General features: G+C 34.2%; 1 pseudogene; it reads left to right on the top strand.

Annotated features, from left to right (window-relative positions):
* The first annotated feature begins 3,755 nt into the window (after positions 1 to 3,755).
* LOC130836296 (olfactory receptor 7A17-like) lies at positions 3,756 to 4,708 on the top strand (annotated as a pseudogene).
* Positions 4,709 to 17,389: the final 12,681 nt, after the last annotated feature.

Here is a 17,389-nt window from a genome sequence, read left to right as displayed (position 1 = left end):
GATAAAGATCCTCCCCAAGGCATGCTTGCATATACATCCTGCCAACAGTAATACATGTTTCACAGTATATGAGACATATATGTCGCAGTGTCTTCTATGAAATAAATGAAAAAAAAAATAAGATGTAAAAAGGGATAATGAAAATGGGCTTACTATGTCAATATTTTATTTCTGATTAGGCTGAATGTGTATGTGGATTTTTTAGCCATTTACTTTATCTCAAATTATCTGTATGAGTCCTTTTGTATACTAGGATCGGATAAATTTTCCTCCTGTTTTTAATTGTAGTCTTTGAATCAAATTATTGAAATTTTATTCACAGACTTGTCATTTGCCTTTTAGTTATTTTAGCTATGTATAAATGTATTTGAGGAGAAATGTGAGTGTATATAAATTTTATGTGGTCACATCTATAAATCCCTCATACTGTGTTCTCTCCTTTGCTTTTATTGTTGTTGTTGTTCTGAAAGAAATTAGCTGTCACTTTACTATTCTTTCTTGCAAATCATTATTCTAAAGAAAAATGATACTGAAAGGTCTGCATACTTAATGCTAATAAATGGTCCTTTATATGATCTCCAAATGTTTTTACATCTCTGTTATTCTTTATTGTTATTCTTGAACTTTTGTGACTAGAGCTCTCTAAATGTTGCATCACATTCACCCATCACTTGGAAGGAATTCTTATTTATCATTTGACTAAATATCACTCTTATCTACCTTAAGCACATTGAAATCCACAAATATTCACGCATGATGAAATTATAATTTAAATCCTTATTTCTTCCCACATTTTAAAAGCACTTCTGTTATGTTCTTTTATTTCCACGTCATTGGAAATTGAATTTTATATTAGTAGAACATGTTGATGTTGTTAAATTATTACTGTTTCATATCTTTTTAAAACTTAGCAGTAGATTTTCTTTCAATGTTGTTATATATAGTTGTTTTGATACCCTCTACTTAACCTCATTTCCTTCTCACTGGCATTGTTTTCCATAAGATGTTCGTTTCTTTTCAAACTCCATTTCTATATTATGCTCATACTAATTCACTTCTACACCAATGCTCGAATGGAATCCTATACACATCACAAATACTCTTGTGTTTTAGTGCAGCCATTTTTAAAATTTTGTCCCACTTTCCTTCTTCCTCAAAAATTCTTCAGGGACCAGCCTCCAATCACTAATACAATGATGATTCATTATTTTTATGGCTGTAAAACATTTAATGGGTTTCCCAAGCTACTCCTCATTTGATGGTCTTTCACATTCTTTGTCATTAAATTGCTAGTATATCAAGACTGCCAAGAAAATTTGAGATAGTGAAGATCAAATCGTGTCTCTAATTGTGCATGATTTTGTCCCCCAGGTTTCACCAAGAAATGTCTAGATAGTTTTATAACTGTCACACTTGGAGGGCTGAGTAGAGGTCAGGGATGCTCCAAATATCCTACAAGGCACAGGACAGACCCTCCCCCCGCCCCCGCCCCCACCCCCCCCACACACATACAAACAATGATCTGATGCAGAATGTCAACCGTGTCAACACTGGAAAGCACTGAGTTAAATAACTGTATTTTGAATATTTATAGCTGTCTTCAGATTTTTCCCTAAAATGTTGTAACACTTCATGTTTCCGCCAGAAAAAAATCAGACAGTACACCCTTGCAACTAGTTAAAAAATTCTCATTCCAAAATGTGAGAGATCTTTTTCCCCAGGACTGTTATGAAAGAGATTTCCTATTGCTTTCTTAAACTGAATACTGAGTTACAACAAAGATTTATATATTTGGGCACCATTTTGATTTGCCTATTACTATTATATATCCATATATCATGTGCGCATTTCTATGGTTATCAGCCTTTCAAATAGTTTTTGCAAATGACTGTTTTACAATTGACTTGTGGGGCGTATGTTCGGCCATAATTTTTTAATTAATTTGGTTAAATATGTTTATTATCTTATTTCTGAGTTTATTGCTTTATTTAATTTCATTTTGCCCACCTTTATACTTTATATATTTATATATCGAGGTTTTACTCTGATCCCAAAGTTGTAATCTATTTTATTTTTTTTAAATGTTAGAAGAAGGGGAGAAACTTGATTTTTGTAAACAATTATTCAAATAAATATGAAATAGGCACAGAAAAAAAGTTTTGCTTCCAAATTTTAAAAACGAAAAACTTTTATTGTACATTCATTGCACTTTATAAACATCCTATGTGAAGTGTTGGTTTATTCCCGTTGCTCATTTTTCTCTTGGGCTGCATATTCCATAAGTGTTTCAAACCATAAAGACATTGCTACTTAGTTTTTTGGTAAATTTATTTTTTTTATTTTTTTATTATTTTTCCTTGGCATCAAGGGAATATAACAGCACATGATATGTCACCAGATCCAAAGAAGCTTTTAAGGACTGTTTGAGCTTATTAGATGAGCTTATTGGAGCTTTATGTTCTCTCATGTTCATTTTCTCTCTGTCTGTCCTCTCATATATACATACATACAATACATCTTAAAACCCAGGTTTTGAGAAAGAGTATAGATACATATACAGACACATGTTCACATAACAGATTTTTATGCATCTTTAATACAGGGCATGAAATGGTGATGGCAAAATTGATGCACAAGCTTATTGAACCTGGGAAGTTAGAAACTGGAATTTCTGGATGTTATTTGTGCATAATCTGATTGGATCAAGTTGAGCTGTGTCAACCTGGAACATTCTCAGGGTAGTGAGGGGTGAAAAAAACATGGAAGTAACACAGCCAAGAAGCCAGGGTCTACTGTGTGTGTGTGTGTGTGTGTTGCTCTCCATGTCTTGTGGAGTGTGAGAAGTCCTCAGAGCAGGAGTACTGAGCTCATATATTCAAAGGTGACTCTTATACACAGGGGCCAGAACTCAAGCAACAGAAAAGATTCATTTAAACACAGAAAACATTTCATAAAGTGCTAGAGGTACATAGTTTGGTTGAGGGACTCCTCATCTCTTGAAGTTTTAACATGAGCTGGGAGGTTACCTTGTTCCTCTAGATTTTCTGACCCCATTTCTCCTCATTCTCACCATCACCCATTACCTCCCCTGCATTGGTTTCCTATATTTAAACTTTAATATCTTAAACAAATACCTCTCTAAGTCTTTTGCACTTGCTGTTCTCCTTACCTGGCACACATTTCTCCTGATGTGTTCATGGCTCCTGCCCTCTCTTTCTTAATGTCTCTGTTCATGTCTCCTTATTTGCGGTTTTGCCTGAGCACTCATCAAAAATAGCAGTCCTCTTTATTTTTTGCTTATACGTGCTTTCATTTTCTCATAGCGCCTGTTACTATCTGACATGCTACAAACGTTTTTATTTGCTTTTATTATTTCTCCATGAGTGGATTTGAGGAGCATTTGTTTTTATAAACATTATAGTCATTGCCTAGACAGCACCTGGAACATTGCCCAATTCAGTTTATATTCCCCAATTGAATGAAAACAGTTCTTATTAAACTGTGGAATACATGACATCTTGGGGGAAAGGCTGAGAATGGAACAAATTTGCTAATTAGAGATGACACAAGAAATTGCCTACAGAGGACCAAACACATGAACAAAGTATTGATATTAATTTTTGACAGAAAAATATAAAATATATAAATATAAAATATAAATATAAAAGTGGTAGCATTTCAACATTCTGACTAATGCCCATTTCTGTAAAAATAATCATGTTATTTTCCCCTTTCCTTGTAGTCACCTCCAACACATGCCACCAAGAAACATAACAGGAGATTCAGAATTTCTTCTTCTGGGAATTTCAGAAAAACCAGAACTACAGCCCCTCATATTTGAGCTTTTCCTCTCCATGTACCTGATCACTGTGTTTGGAAACCTGCTCATCATCCTGGCTGTCAGTTCAGACTCCCACCTCCACACACCTATGTACTTCTTCCTCTCCAACCTGTCCTTTGTAGATATCTGTTTCACCTCCACCATCATCCCAAAGATGCTGCTTAACATACAGACACAGAGCAAAGTAATCACCTATCAAGGCTGCATCACCAGATGTATTTTTTTATGCTGTTTGTAGGGTTGGACGTCTTCCTCCTGTCTGTGATGGCCTATGACTGCTTCATGGCCATTTGTCACCCCCTGCACTACACAGTCATCATGAACCCCCAAATCTGTGTAATGTTGGTTCTGGTTAGCTGGGTCATCAGCGTCCTGGATTCCTTGTTACAAACCTTCATGGTGTTAAGATTGTTCTTCTGTAGAGAGGTGAAAATCCCTCACTATTACTGTGAACTCAAACTATTGATGCAACTTGCCTGTTCTGACAATTTTCTTAATGACATGGTGATGTATTTTGCAGCTGTCCTGCTGGATGGTGGTCCCTTTGCTGGTATCTTTTACTCTTACTCTAAGATAGTTTCTGCCATATGTAAAATCTCATCAGCTCAGGGGAAGTATAAAGTATTTTCCACCTGTGCATCTCACCTCTCAGTTGTCTCCTTATTTTGTTGTACAGGCTTAGGAGTATACCTTAACTCTGCTGCTACCCACAACTCACACTCAAGTGCAATCACTTCGGTGATGTACACAGTGGTCACACCCATGCTGAACCCTTTCCTCTACAGTCTGAGGAACAAAGACATAAAGAGGGCTCTGAAAGCGTTCTTTAAAATGCCACCTAGAAAAGGGCCACTTATATTCAGCTGAGGAAGGGCACATGATTGAAGACTTCAAAGCCTCAGACAGAATTTGAAATCTTTGATCAAATTTTTTTATCAGACTGTGGAAACAGAACTTGCTCATTTCTTTGACTTCAACTCCTCCTCCTCCCTACAATTTATGTAACTCATTTGATTAAGCTTTGTGAGCTTCCTCATTTCTAAGAGGTTTCTCAATTTATGCTTGTTTTTTCAATTTTCTCAAATTTATTCTCAACCTTGTAACTGAAATATTGGGGAAATTCCATTTATCATGTTACTAGAAGGATTTCTTTTTTTATTGAAGTATAATTGATTTGCAATGTTCTTAATTTTGGATGTACAGCAAAGTGATTCATTTTTACATATGTATTTTTTGCTTTTTTCAGATTTTTTTCCCTTATAGGTTACTGAGTGTAGATTCCTGTGCTGAACAGTTGGTCCTTGTTGGTTACTATCTTATATAGAGTAATGTGTATATATTAACCCAACCTCCTAATTTATCACTCTCCCCTCTTTCCCCTTTGGTTAGCATAACTTTGTCTTCTACGTCTGTGAGTTGATTTCTGTTTTGCACATAAGTTCATTTGTATGTACATTAGATTCCACGTATAAACAATATCATATGATATCTGTCTTTCTGTCTTACATAACTTAGTATGATAATCTCCATGTCCATCCATGTTGCTGCAAATGGCATTATTTCATTCTTTTTTTATGTCTGAGTAATATTCCATTGTATATTTATATGCCATATTTTCTGTATCTATTTATATGTCAATGGACACAGGTTGCTTCCATGTCTTAGCTATCTTAAATAATGCTCCTGTGAATACTGGGATGCATGTATCTTTTCTATTTATGGTTTTCTCCAGATATATGCCCAGGAAGAGGATAGCTGTATCCTATGATAACTATCTTTTTTAGTTTTCTAAGGAACCTCCTTACTATTCTCCATAGTTCTGTACCAATTTACACTTGCTCTAACAGTGTAGGAGGTTTCCTTTTTTTCCATACCCTCTCCAGCATTTATTATTTGTAGACTTCTTGATGGTGGCTACTTCGACTGTTGTGAAGTGATACCACATTGTAGTTTTGTTTTGCATTTCTATAATAATTAGTGATGTAAAGCATTTTTTCATGTGCCTGTTGGCCATTTTTATTTCTTCTTTTATTTAGAATCTCAGCCCATTTTTTTAAGTTCTTTATTGGAGTATAATTGCTTTACACTGTTGTGCCAGTTTCTGCTGTACAACAAAGTGAATCAGCTGTATGTATACATATATCCCCATATCCCCTCTCTCCTGCAACTCCTTCCCACCCTCCCTATCCCACCCCTCTAGGTCATCACCAGTCATCAAGTTGATCTCCCTGTATTATGCAGCAGCTTCCCACTAGCTATTTTACATTTGATGGTATATAAATGTCAATGCTATTCTCTTACTTTGGCCCATTTTTCTGATTCTTTCTTTTTATATTGGGTTGTATGAGCTGTTTTGTCTATTTGGAAGTTAATCCCTTGTCTGTTTCATAATTTGCAAATATTTCCTCTCATTCTGTAGGTTGTCTTTTCAGTTTATGGATTCCTTACAGCTGGAAAGATATACCATGTTCTTGGATTGGAAGAATCAATATTGTCAAAATGACTATACTACCCAAATCAATCTACTGATTCAATGCAATCCCTATTAAATTGCAAATGGCATTTTTCATAGAACTAGAACAAAAATTTTTAAAAATTTGTATATGGGAGCTTAAAAGTTCCCACATAGCCAAAGCTAAATAAGTGGGACCTAGAATGATTTCTTAAGAACAACTTATTTTCAAATAATGTATCTAGAACCAAATACTTGTTTCTTTTTTTTTTTTTTTTTACTAGTCATGAATTGTACTGCCACTAGGGGAAAAACTATCATTAGGACACATGGATATTTATATGTTTATAGAAAGGCAAACCTCAGACCACAGATTTCACTTTTGTTTACATAACTCCATTGTATATCAGCATCTTAAATGCTCTTCCTGAAATTCTCAACTTTAATATATATTGTGTTCTGTAATGTGCTATCAGATTGTATTCTGATCTTTAGAGATGCTGCTCTGTTCTTCAGCTCTATGTTCACAATGCCTACCACAACCACTGGCAAAAATAGATTATCAAATACCTGTCTCCAAAGTAACTCAAATTTGACTAGTTTGACAAAATAAACAGGTGAAAGATAATAAACAACACTTTGAAACATACTTTATATTACTGTGCAAAATATTTCTATTTCTTGCTGTACATCTACTCTGCATTCTGGAAAATTGTTGTTCATATGAAAGAGGTTTATGCATTGGAGTGAAGGAGATGATGGCTTGTTTTATGTGTTTGATATGTTTTCATTGGATTATCTTCCTGTTTCTGCTTGAAAATTTACAGTACTTGCCGACACATGAATCCTTTCATTACTCTGAATGAAATACCTCTGTCTTTTCTAACCTTAGTCACAAAAATAAAAGGAGCAATGAATGTACATTTTAAATATCATCCATTATATGTCCTCTTTATGATCAGAAATCTCTCAATGGTTATAATCAAAGAGTGACTCACAAGAGCAGTTGATTCCTCCCCAGTATGTGATTCAGGGTCACCAATTATTCTCCTCAAATATTCATTTTCTTACAAACATCCCTGGTCACCCAGTAGGGAAAATCATTGGATTTACATCTTAATACAGCTTTTGAGGAAAAACAACAACAACAACAACAAAAAACTTGAATAACAGAATGATCATGAATGTTGTCTCAAATATCAAAGCAGTAGCCAGAAATAAGAAATAGCAGATTCTAATAACCATCTTCACTTTTGTTCATTTGGATTTTGTATCAGCCATCCTGAAAGCAAATGACTTCACACTATGATTTCACTTGAAAATGGAATTGTATGGTTTTGAATTGTTCTCAGCTCTGCTGGGATCCTCATGTGTCTTTGTCCACCTGTAAGTCAGCTGGGAAGGCTCTGTTGATCTTGGATGAGCTTCCTAACATACATGGGCCCCACTTAGCTGTAGGCTAATCTATCATGGCCTTGGCTGGAACAGTCAGGCTCTGCTTCACATGTAATTTTGTCCTTTGTGTGGCCCACCTGGAACTGTTCACATTTCTGGGGCAGAGTTCCAAAAGAGTTCAGCAAAAATGCACCACGTCCTTTTAAGGCACCTCATCATTTTCACCATATTCTAATGGCCAAAGCAAATAAAAAATCCTAAGTGTCAATCTTTTTCAAAAAAGGTTGAGAAAGAGACTCCACCTCCTGATGGAAGGTGCTTCACTGTCACATTACAGAAGACATGTGTGCAGAGAAAGGTACAGAATTGAGGCCATCTCCACATGAAAAGCTGTTCAACATCACTAATTATTAGAGAAGTGCAAATCAAAACTACAGTGAGGTATCACATCACATCGGTTAAAATGGGGATCATCAGAAAATCTACAGACAGTAAATGCTGGAGAGGATGTGGAGAAAAGGGAATGCTCTTGCACTGTTGGTGGGAATGTAAATTGACACAGCCACTATGGAGAACAGTATGGAGGTTCCTTGAAGAACTGAAAGTAGAGTTACCATATGACCCAGCAATCCCACTGCTGGGCATATACCCAGAGAACACCATAATTCTAAAAGACATATGCAGTCCAATGTTCATTACAGCACTATTTACAATAGCCAGGACATGGAAGCAACCTAAATGTCCATCAACAGATGAATGGATAAAGATGTGGTACATATATACAATGGAATATTACTCAGCTATAAAAAGCAATGAAACTGGGACATTTGTAGAGACATGGATGGACCTAGAGACAATCATACAGAGTGAAGTGACTCAGAAAGAGAAAGACAAGTATCATATATTAACACATATATGCAGACTATAGAAAACTGGTACAAATCAACCTGCTTGCAAGGCAGAAATAGAGACACAGATGTAGAGAACAAACATATGGACACCAAGTGGGGAAAGTGGGGAGGGTTGGGGGGGAATGAGTTGGGAGATTGGGATACCAAATTGTACACTCTAAATATATGCAGTTTATTGTATGTTAACTGCATCTCAATAAAAGTTCTTAAAAAAAAAAAGAACCAAGAATTGGGGCCATCTCTGCAAACAGTCTAACAGAAGTGTAATTTCAATCCAGTAAATTTTTACTTTTCAGTTCCACTTTCAGCAGATGAATGATCTTAAAGATAGTAAGAATAATACATATGGTTTTTTTTGATTCTTTAAATTTATTTTTCTCTGTAGTAACATTGTTTTCTGCAAATACATTAGTTTCATGTGTACAACCCTATATTTCTACTTCTGGATACGTTAGAGCGTTCTGAACACCAAAAATTTAGTTTCTATTGATCATCATACAGTTGGTCCTCTTTAATAATTTTGCCCTCCCCTGGGCACCTTCCACACTGGTAACCACTGCTCTGGTCTCTGTGCCTGCGTGGGTTTTTGTTGTTGTTGTTTGTTTGTTTTTGTTTTTTGGCTTGGATTGGTTTGTTTATTTTGTTATTTTGTATTAGTTTTTATATATCACATAGAGGAAAATCACATGATATTTGTCTTCCATTGTCTGACTTATTTCACTTAGCCTGACCCTCAAGGCCCATCTATGTTGTTTCAGATAGTAAGATTTCATCTTTTTATGGCTGAGTAGTATTCCATCATGCATATGAAGCACCTCATCTTTTTCCTTTCATCTGTTGATGGGCATTTACATAGATTTTATATCTTGGCTATTGTAAATAATACTCCAGTGAATACAAGGGTGTGTATATATTTTCAAGTTAGTGTTTTTTGGATAAATACCCAGAAATGGAATGGCTGGATTATGGTATTTCTATTCCTAAGTTTTGAATAATCACTATTCTCTTTGTTACAGAGGCTGCACTAATTTATGTTCCCTTTTCTCCACATTCTCACCAACACTTGTTATTTTCTTGTCTTTTTGAAGATAGCCATTCTGATGGGTGTGAGGTGACATGTCATTGTGGTTTTGATTTTCATTTTCTTGATAATAATGTTGATCCCCATTTGTTTGTTGGCTGTGTATATATCTTCTTTTAAAAAATGTGTATCCAACTCCTCTATTCATTGCTATTGGCTTATTTTGTTTTGTTTTATGTTGAGTTGTACAAGTTCTTTATATATTTTGGATATCAACATTTACTAGGTAGGTCATTTTCAAATATTTTCTTCATTTGGCATTTTATTTTTTCATTTTGTTGATGGTTTCCCTTGCTGTCCAGAAGCTTTTTATTTTGATGTATTCCCTTTTGTTTATTTTTGCTTTTGTTTCACTTGCCAAGGTGACATATGTAGTAAGATATTACTAAGACCAATGTCAAAAAATGCACTGTTATGTTTTCTTCTAGGAGTTTCATGGTTTCAGGTCTTACATTCAAGTCTTTAATTTTGACTTTCTTTTGTGTGTGGTGTGAGATAGTGTCCAAATTTTCATTGTTTTGTATGTGGATCTGAAGTTTTCTCAACACCATTTATTGAAGAGACTATCCTTTCTTATGTTATTTTCTTTGCTTTTTGTCATAAAATAATTGTCCATTATATATGTTGGCTTGTATAGGTAGGTTTATTTTTGTACTCTCATTTCTTTTTCATTGATCTTGTATCTGTTTTTCAGAAAATACCATGCTGTTTTCATTACTGTAGCTTTTTAATATAGTTTGAATTCAGAGCATGTGATACTTCCAGCACTGTTCTCTTTCCTCAGGATTACTTTGAATATTTGGAGTCTGTTATGGTTCCATATAAACTCTAGAATTCTTTTGTCCTAGTTCTGTGAAAAATGTCATTGGGATTTTGATAGTGACTGAATTGAATATGTGGATTGCTTTCAGTAATATGAACACTTTAACCATATTCATTCTTCCCATCCATGAGCATGGACTATCTTTCCATTTGTTTGTGTCTTCTTCAATTTCTTTCAACAACGTGTTATAATTTTTAGTATACAGGTTTTTCACCTCCTTGATTAAATTTATTCCTACATACCGTATTCTTTTTGGCAATTATAAATGAGATTGTTTTCTTCATTTTTCTTTCTGCCATCTCATTGTTAGCATATAGTAATGCAACTGGTTTTTGTATGTTGCTTTTCTACAACTGAAACTTTACTGTATTTTTTTATTATTTCTAAGAGTTTTTATGAAGTCTTTAGGGTTTCTATATGTAAAATCATGTAATGTACAAATAGGGATAGTTTTACTTCTTCTTTTCCAATTTGGATGCCTTTGATTTCTTTTTCTTGTCTAATTGCTCTGGCTAGGAATTCTATTAATATATCGAATAAGAGCAGTGAGAGTGGGCACCTTGTCTTATTCTTAATCTGAGGCAGAAATCTTTCAAACTTTCACCATTGATTATGATAGTTGTAATTTTTCATATATGACCTATAAAATATTGCAGTATGTTTCTACAATACTCAATTTGTTGAGAGCTTTATCATGAATTTGAATTTTGAAATTTGAATTTTGAAAAATCCTATTTCTACACCTATTGAGATGATTCTATACTTTTAAATCTTTCATTCTATTAATGTCATATCACATTTGTTGATTTGCATATGGTGAATTCTACTTGCCAGTGTTTTACTGATAATTTTTGTATCTATATTCATCATGGACATTGGCCTGTAGTTTCTTTGTTTTTAGTGTCCTTATCTTGAATTTGTACCAGGGTAATTCTGGCCTTGTAATAGGAGATAAGAGTTTTCCATCCTGCTCAAAACTTTGAAGTAATTTGAGAAATTTTGGCATTACCTCTTTAAATACTGGCTAGAAATCATCCCTGAAGTCATGGACTCCTGGCCTTTTCTTTCTTGGAAATTTTAGGATTCAATTGTCTTATTTATTGGGTACTCAAAGTTTCCATTTCTTCATGATTCTGACTTAGTAGGCTGCATGTTTATAGCCATTTGTTTTTTTAGGTTGTCAAATTTGATGGTTTATAATTGCTCATAGTAACCTGTCATGATCTTTTGTAATTCTGTGATGTCAGTTGTAATGTCTCATCTTTTGTTTCTGATTTTATTGATTTGAGTCATTTTTCTTTTTCTACTGGTAAGCCTAGCTAAAAGTTTGTCACTTTGTTTACCAGAAAATAACTATTAGTTCTGTTGACACTTTCTATTGTTTCTCAATACTCTGTTTCAATTATTTCTGCTCTATTTTGCATCTCCTTCCTTTAGTTCATTTTGTGCTTAGTTTGTTCTTCTTTTAAAAGTTTCTTTATGTGTAGTATTTTGGAGATCTTTCTTTATTCTAAATGCTGGTATTTGTTACTATAATTCTCTCTTGGAACTGCTTTTGATGAACTCCAGAAGTTTTGATATGTTGTGTTTTCATTTGTTTTGATATATTGTTCAATTTATTCAATTTCACTTTTGATTTCTTCTTTGACCCATTGGTTGTTCAGTGGTGTGTTGTAAGTTCCCACATGTTTGCAAATTTTCCAGTTATTCTCTTGTTATTGATTTCTAGTATCATGCAAATTTTTTTCAAAAATAGTACATTGTATGATATCAACCTTTTTAAATTTGTTTTTTTGTCCAGACATGTGATCTATCCTGAAGAATATTCTGTGTGACATTGAAAATAATGTGTTCTGATGTTGTTGGATGGGATATTTTGTATATGTCTATTAGATTATTTGGGCCCAAAGTAAGTTAAATTCCAATGGGTTCAATTGATTTTGTGTCAACATAATCTATCCATTGTGAAAGTAGCATATTGACTAGACACTAGTAATAGACATCTACTTGGTGTTAATATTTGTTTAATTGGTGTAGATGCCTCAATATTTGGTGCACATATACTTACAATTTTTACGTCTTCTTGACAGTACACCTTTATCATCATTTAATGACCATCTTGTCTATCATTACAGTTTTGGACTTAAAGTTGATTTTGTCTGGTATTAGTATAGTTAAAACAAATTTCTTTACTTTTATTCACATCGAATATGTTTTATCATATCTACATTTTCAGTTCTTGATGTTGAAATGAGTCTCTTATAGGCAGCATATAGATGGGGTCTTTTTTTTTTTTTAATTCCGTCAGTCACTCTTTGCATTTGATTTCAGAATTTGTTACATTTATATTAAAAGCAATTATTGATGGGAAAGGATTTACTATTGCTATCTTTTTCCTTGTTTTATGGATGTTTTGTAGTTCCTTGTTTCATTCTTCCCCTATTGTCTTCCTTTTTGATTTGGTGATTTTCTTTATTAATATATTTGTCTAGCTTCTATTTACATTGTGTGTATCTATCAGAGATTTTTGTTTTGTGGTTACTCTGAGGCTTATTTGAAACAACATATTGATATAATAATCTATTTTGTGATGTGACTGAGAAGGGCTTAATTTCCAAAATAGGCTAACAGCTCATAAAACTCAACAGCAAAAATCAATCCATTCAAAAAAAGGGGAGAAGAAATTAATAGACATTTCTCCAAAGAAGCCATATAGTTTACCAACAGGTATATGGAAAGATGCTTAACATGGCTAATTATTAAAGAAATGCAAACCAAAACTACAGTGAAGTACCACCTCACACTGGTCAGAATGGCCATCATTAAAAATTCTACAAGTAACAAATGCTGGAGAGGGTGTGGAGAAAAGAGAACTCTCCTATACTGTTGGTGAGAATGTAAGTTGGAGCAGTTATTATGGAAAGCAGTATGGAGGTTTCTCAAAAAAAACTAAAAATAAAGTTGCCATATGATCCAGTGATCCCTGGTTATATATCTGGAAAAAAACTATAATTCAAAAAGATACCTGCACCCTAAAAAAAAACTCTCAAATTTTCACCATTGATTATGATGTTAACTATGCTGATTATGATGATAGAAACAAAAATAATGAGTGTTTGAATTATATGAGTTGGAAAGAATATATACATTTAGACAAATATTTAAACTATAATGGGTGACCTTAATTTTTACTAGGACTTACTTCTCCTACATTAATTTCTTAATGACTGAAAATTTAAAAAGCACATTCCATTTTTGCAATGAGAAATTTGCTGTGAATTCAATGGGGCATGATATCTCCAGATTAATTCTAAATTTCCTCTACTTAACATAGTATTTCAATACAAAATGCCATTAACCAACCAAAACTAAGAGAATGAATTGAGGGGCTTAAACTTAGGTTGCTAAAACAAAATTGTCTTCCATAATGTCTATCTTTGATTCATATTGCTGCTGTAACAAATTACTCCATAAGCAGCTTCAAAAAGAAAAAACAAAGCAAATTTAAATCTTAAATTATGGAGGGCAGAAGCCTGAAAAAGGTCTCACTGGGCTAAAGTTAAGATATCTTTAGGCCTGTGTTCCAATAAGATGCTCCACTGGAAAATGCATTTTCTTTCCTATTACTAACTGTAAAGGACACTTGCTTTCTTTTTCTCAGGACACATCCTCCATCTCCAAATCAGCAGCATAACATTTTTAAATCTCTCTGTAACTCCAGCTTTCCTCCTCTCTCATCCACATGTATATAGCAGCAATAGCTAACTGATACAATTATCATATTGGACAAAAGTGAGGACCATTGTAATAATCTGATTCTTCTCGATCTAGTCATTTGTTCTGATATTTGAAGGTAACATTCATGATTACTCTGTTATTCAATTTTATTTCATATAACTGTATGAAAAATTGACACTATTCATGTCCCTTTGAGATCATACAGAGAGGCTGGAAGGACATGAATGTTTGCACAACACTTGTGACCTGGAATCACTTTCCTGAACAAGAATCTGAACTTCCCATTTGAGTTATCCTTTGCTTATGAAGATGACATACCATGAATGATATTGATATTTTTCATTTTCTGCACTTTAAGTTGTTGGAACAAAATTTTGAACAGTAAGAGACATTTCATTTAGAGATATGGAAGGAATCACTTTCTGGAAGCACTGGCAATTTTCAAACAGAAACAAGAAAATAATTTAATAAAAATTAAAACATACCTCTTGTCCTTCACTTCAATGAATACACCTTACAAATGGACACTGGTTGTACTATTGATACAATGAGTAGATGAACTGTCTGAAAAAATATGCATATTTTGCATAATAATAAATGTATGACAATATTTTGCTTATCATACTTAAAATCAACTCTACTCTAAGGCCATATTATATGAACCTATTTTTGCACATTTGTCTTTCTGTGTGGATTCCACTTGGAGACACTAACTTTACTATCAGTTTTTCCCAGTGACACAGGGTAGACACAGTTGACACAGGCTGTATAGCAAAAGAAAGCCATACAGAGTAGAATAATGACCCATAATCAGTAATAACAACCAAAATGTTTAAATTAGGAGTATCAGGAAGAGCAATTACGTTAGTGATATGCAAAGAATGACATTCACAATAGTGAAAAACAGTGGTCACAGGTTTTCCACTGTTATAAATATCTCTGGATACCAAGAGTTGTTTGTTTGTTTTTTCCATATCAGTAATACAATTCATGACTAATTTTTTAGTCAAGCAAAATGTAGTAGGGGAGAACAATCTGACTCAATAATGGATCTGTTTCTTTTATTCTAAGCTTTGTATTCTATTGTTTTGGTTACAAGTAATTACTAAAGAGATGTTGTCTATAGTTTAAAATATACATAAACAATAAATGCTAGAGAGGGTGTGGAGAAAAGGGAACCCTCCTACACTTTTGGTGGAAATGTAGATTGGCACAGCCATTATGGAGAACAGTATGGAGGTTCCTTAAAAATCTAAATATAGAGATACCATATGAACCAGCAATCCCACTCCTGGGCATACATCTGAAGAAAACAATAATTTGAAAGGATGCATGCACGCTGATTTTCATTGCAGCACTATTCACAATAGCCAGGACAAGGAAAAAACCTAAAAGTTCATGGATAGAGGAATGGATTAAGAACAAATAGAAAATATATGCAATGGAATATTAGGCATAAAAAGAAATGAAATGCCATTTGCAGTGACATGGATGACCCTAGAGATTGTCATACAGAGTGAAGTAAGTCAGAGAATGACAAATATTATTTGATATCATTTATATGTGGAAACTAGGAAAAAATGGTACAGATGAATTTATTTGCAAATTAGAAGTAGAGTACAGATGTAGAAAACAAACTTTTGGTTTCAAAGGAGAGGGGAAGGGAATTGGGAGATTACGACTGACATATAAACACTATTATATATAAAATGACTAATGGGAACCTACTGCATAGCACAGGGGACTCTACCCAATGCTCTGTGTGACATAAATGGGAAGGAAATATTATAAAAAGGGTGGATTATATGCATATGCGTAACTGATTCACTTTGTTGTACAGAGAAACTAACACAACATTGTAAAGCAACTATACTGCAATAAATTTTTTTAAAAAATAAAGTATACATAATGGCCCATTTCCCAGAACCTTGTCTCCCATGCCTGAGTTTAAGCTAAAACACATTTGTTTAGCTCACAGGAAACATCCTGACAAGACCTATCTACCTGCAAATGGCTGCAAGAAAGAAGAAATTTTACCACAGCCCTTCCAGACTCTTGGCTGAACCAGGAACTATTTGCAAAATATATCTCCTCTGACACTTTACTTCCCCTCCTGCCCCTCTTTGTTCTATAAAAGAAACTAGCCTCTTAGCAGGGAAGATAGTTCTTTGGGACACTAGTGCATCATCTTTTCGGTGCAGGCTTTCCAAATGAAGTCATTATTCCTTGCTCCCAACAACTCACCTCTTGATTTATTGGGTCTTTTAACCAGTAAGGGCTTGGACTCAGCAACAAAAATAAAAAATACTCAGTATGATATATTTTACTTGAGAAGATATTATTGTTAACAGATCCACGTGGTCCCTTGAGATAAGTGGGAAAGTCCAAATATTTCAAATACATTTGGGAGAGTAGAAAAATGAAAAAGGGAAAAATCTTGGACATCAGAGATATTACAAAAGGTAAAAGAGAGTTATGTAAATTGTATAAATTTGAAACTGAAATAGAAATTCCAATAAAATGAGAAAAGGAAAGTCCTACTTCCAAAATCTGATCAAAGACTCACAACATTGAGCTCAGGTTTTGAGCTCTGCTATCACAGTCACTTCTTACACCACAGACAATAAGAACTTTTAGAGTTACCTTTGAAAAGGGCAATTTCAGACCCCTCTTTAACTCTTTATTTCTCAGAGTGTAGATGAAGGGATTCAGCGTGGGGGCAACCATGGAGTACATCACTGAGGCTATTGCACTTGAGTGTGAACTGTAGTAAGCAGCAGTGCTAGGGTACACTTCTAAGCCTGTACAATAAAATAAGGAGACTACTGTGCAGTGAGATGCAGAGGTAGAAAATGCTTTGTATTTCCCTTGAGCTGTTGAGATTCTACATATGGAAAAGTTAGAGTAAGAGTAGGAGATACCAGCAAGGGGAGCAGCAGCCAGGAACACAGCTACAAAATACATCACCACATTATTGAGAAAGGTGTCAGAACTGGCAAGTTGGATCACCTGATTGAGTTCACAGAAAAAGTGAGGGATTTCTAATAAGGTACAGAAGGACAGTCCCAAATTCATTAAGCTTTCTAACAAGCAGTGCAAGATGCAGATGCTCCAGAACACCTGAACCAGCAATCCACAAAGCCAGGAG

The sequence above is a fragment of the Hippopotamus amphibius genome, chromosome 15 (assembly GCF_030028045.1).
Source record: "Hippopotamus amphibius kiboko isolate mHipAmp2 chromosome 15, mHipAmp2.hap2, whole genome shotgun sequence".
Lineage (NCBI taxonomy): Eukaryota > Metazoa > Chordata > Mammalia > Artiodactyla > Hippopotamidae > Hippopotamus > Hippopotamus amphibius.
The sequence above is the reverse complement of the archived record's forward strand: the minus strand, read 5'-3'. Positions and strand labels throughout refer to the sequence as shown.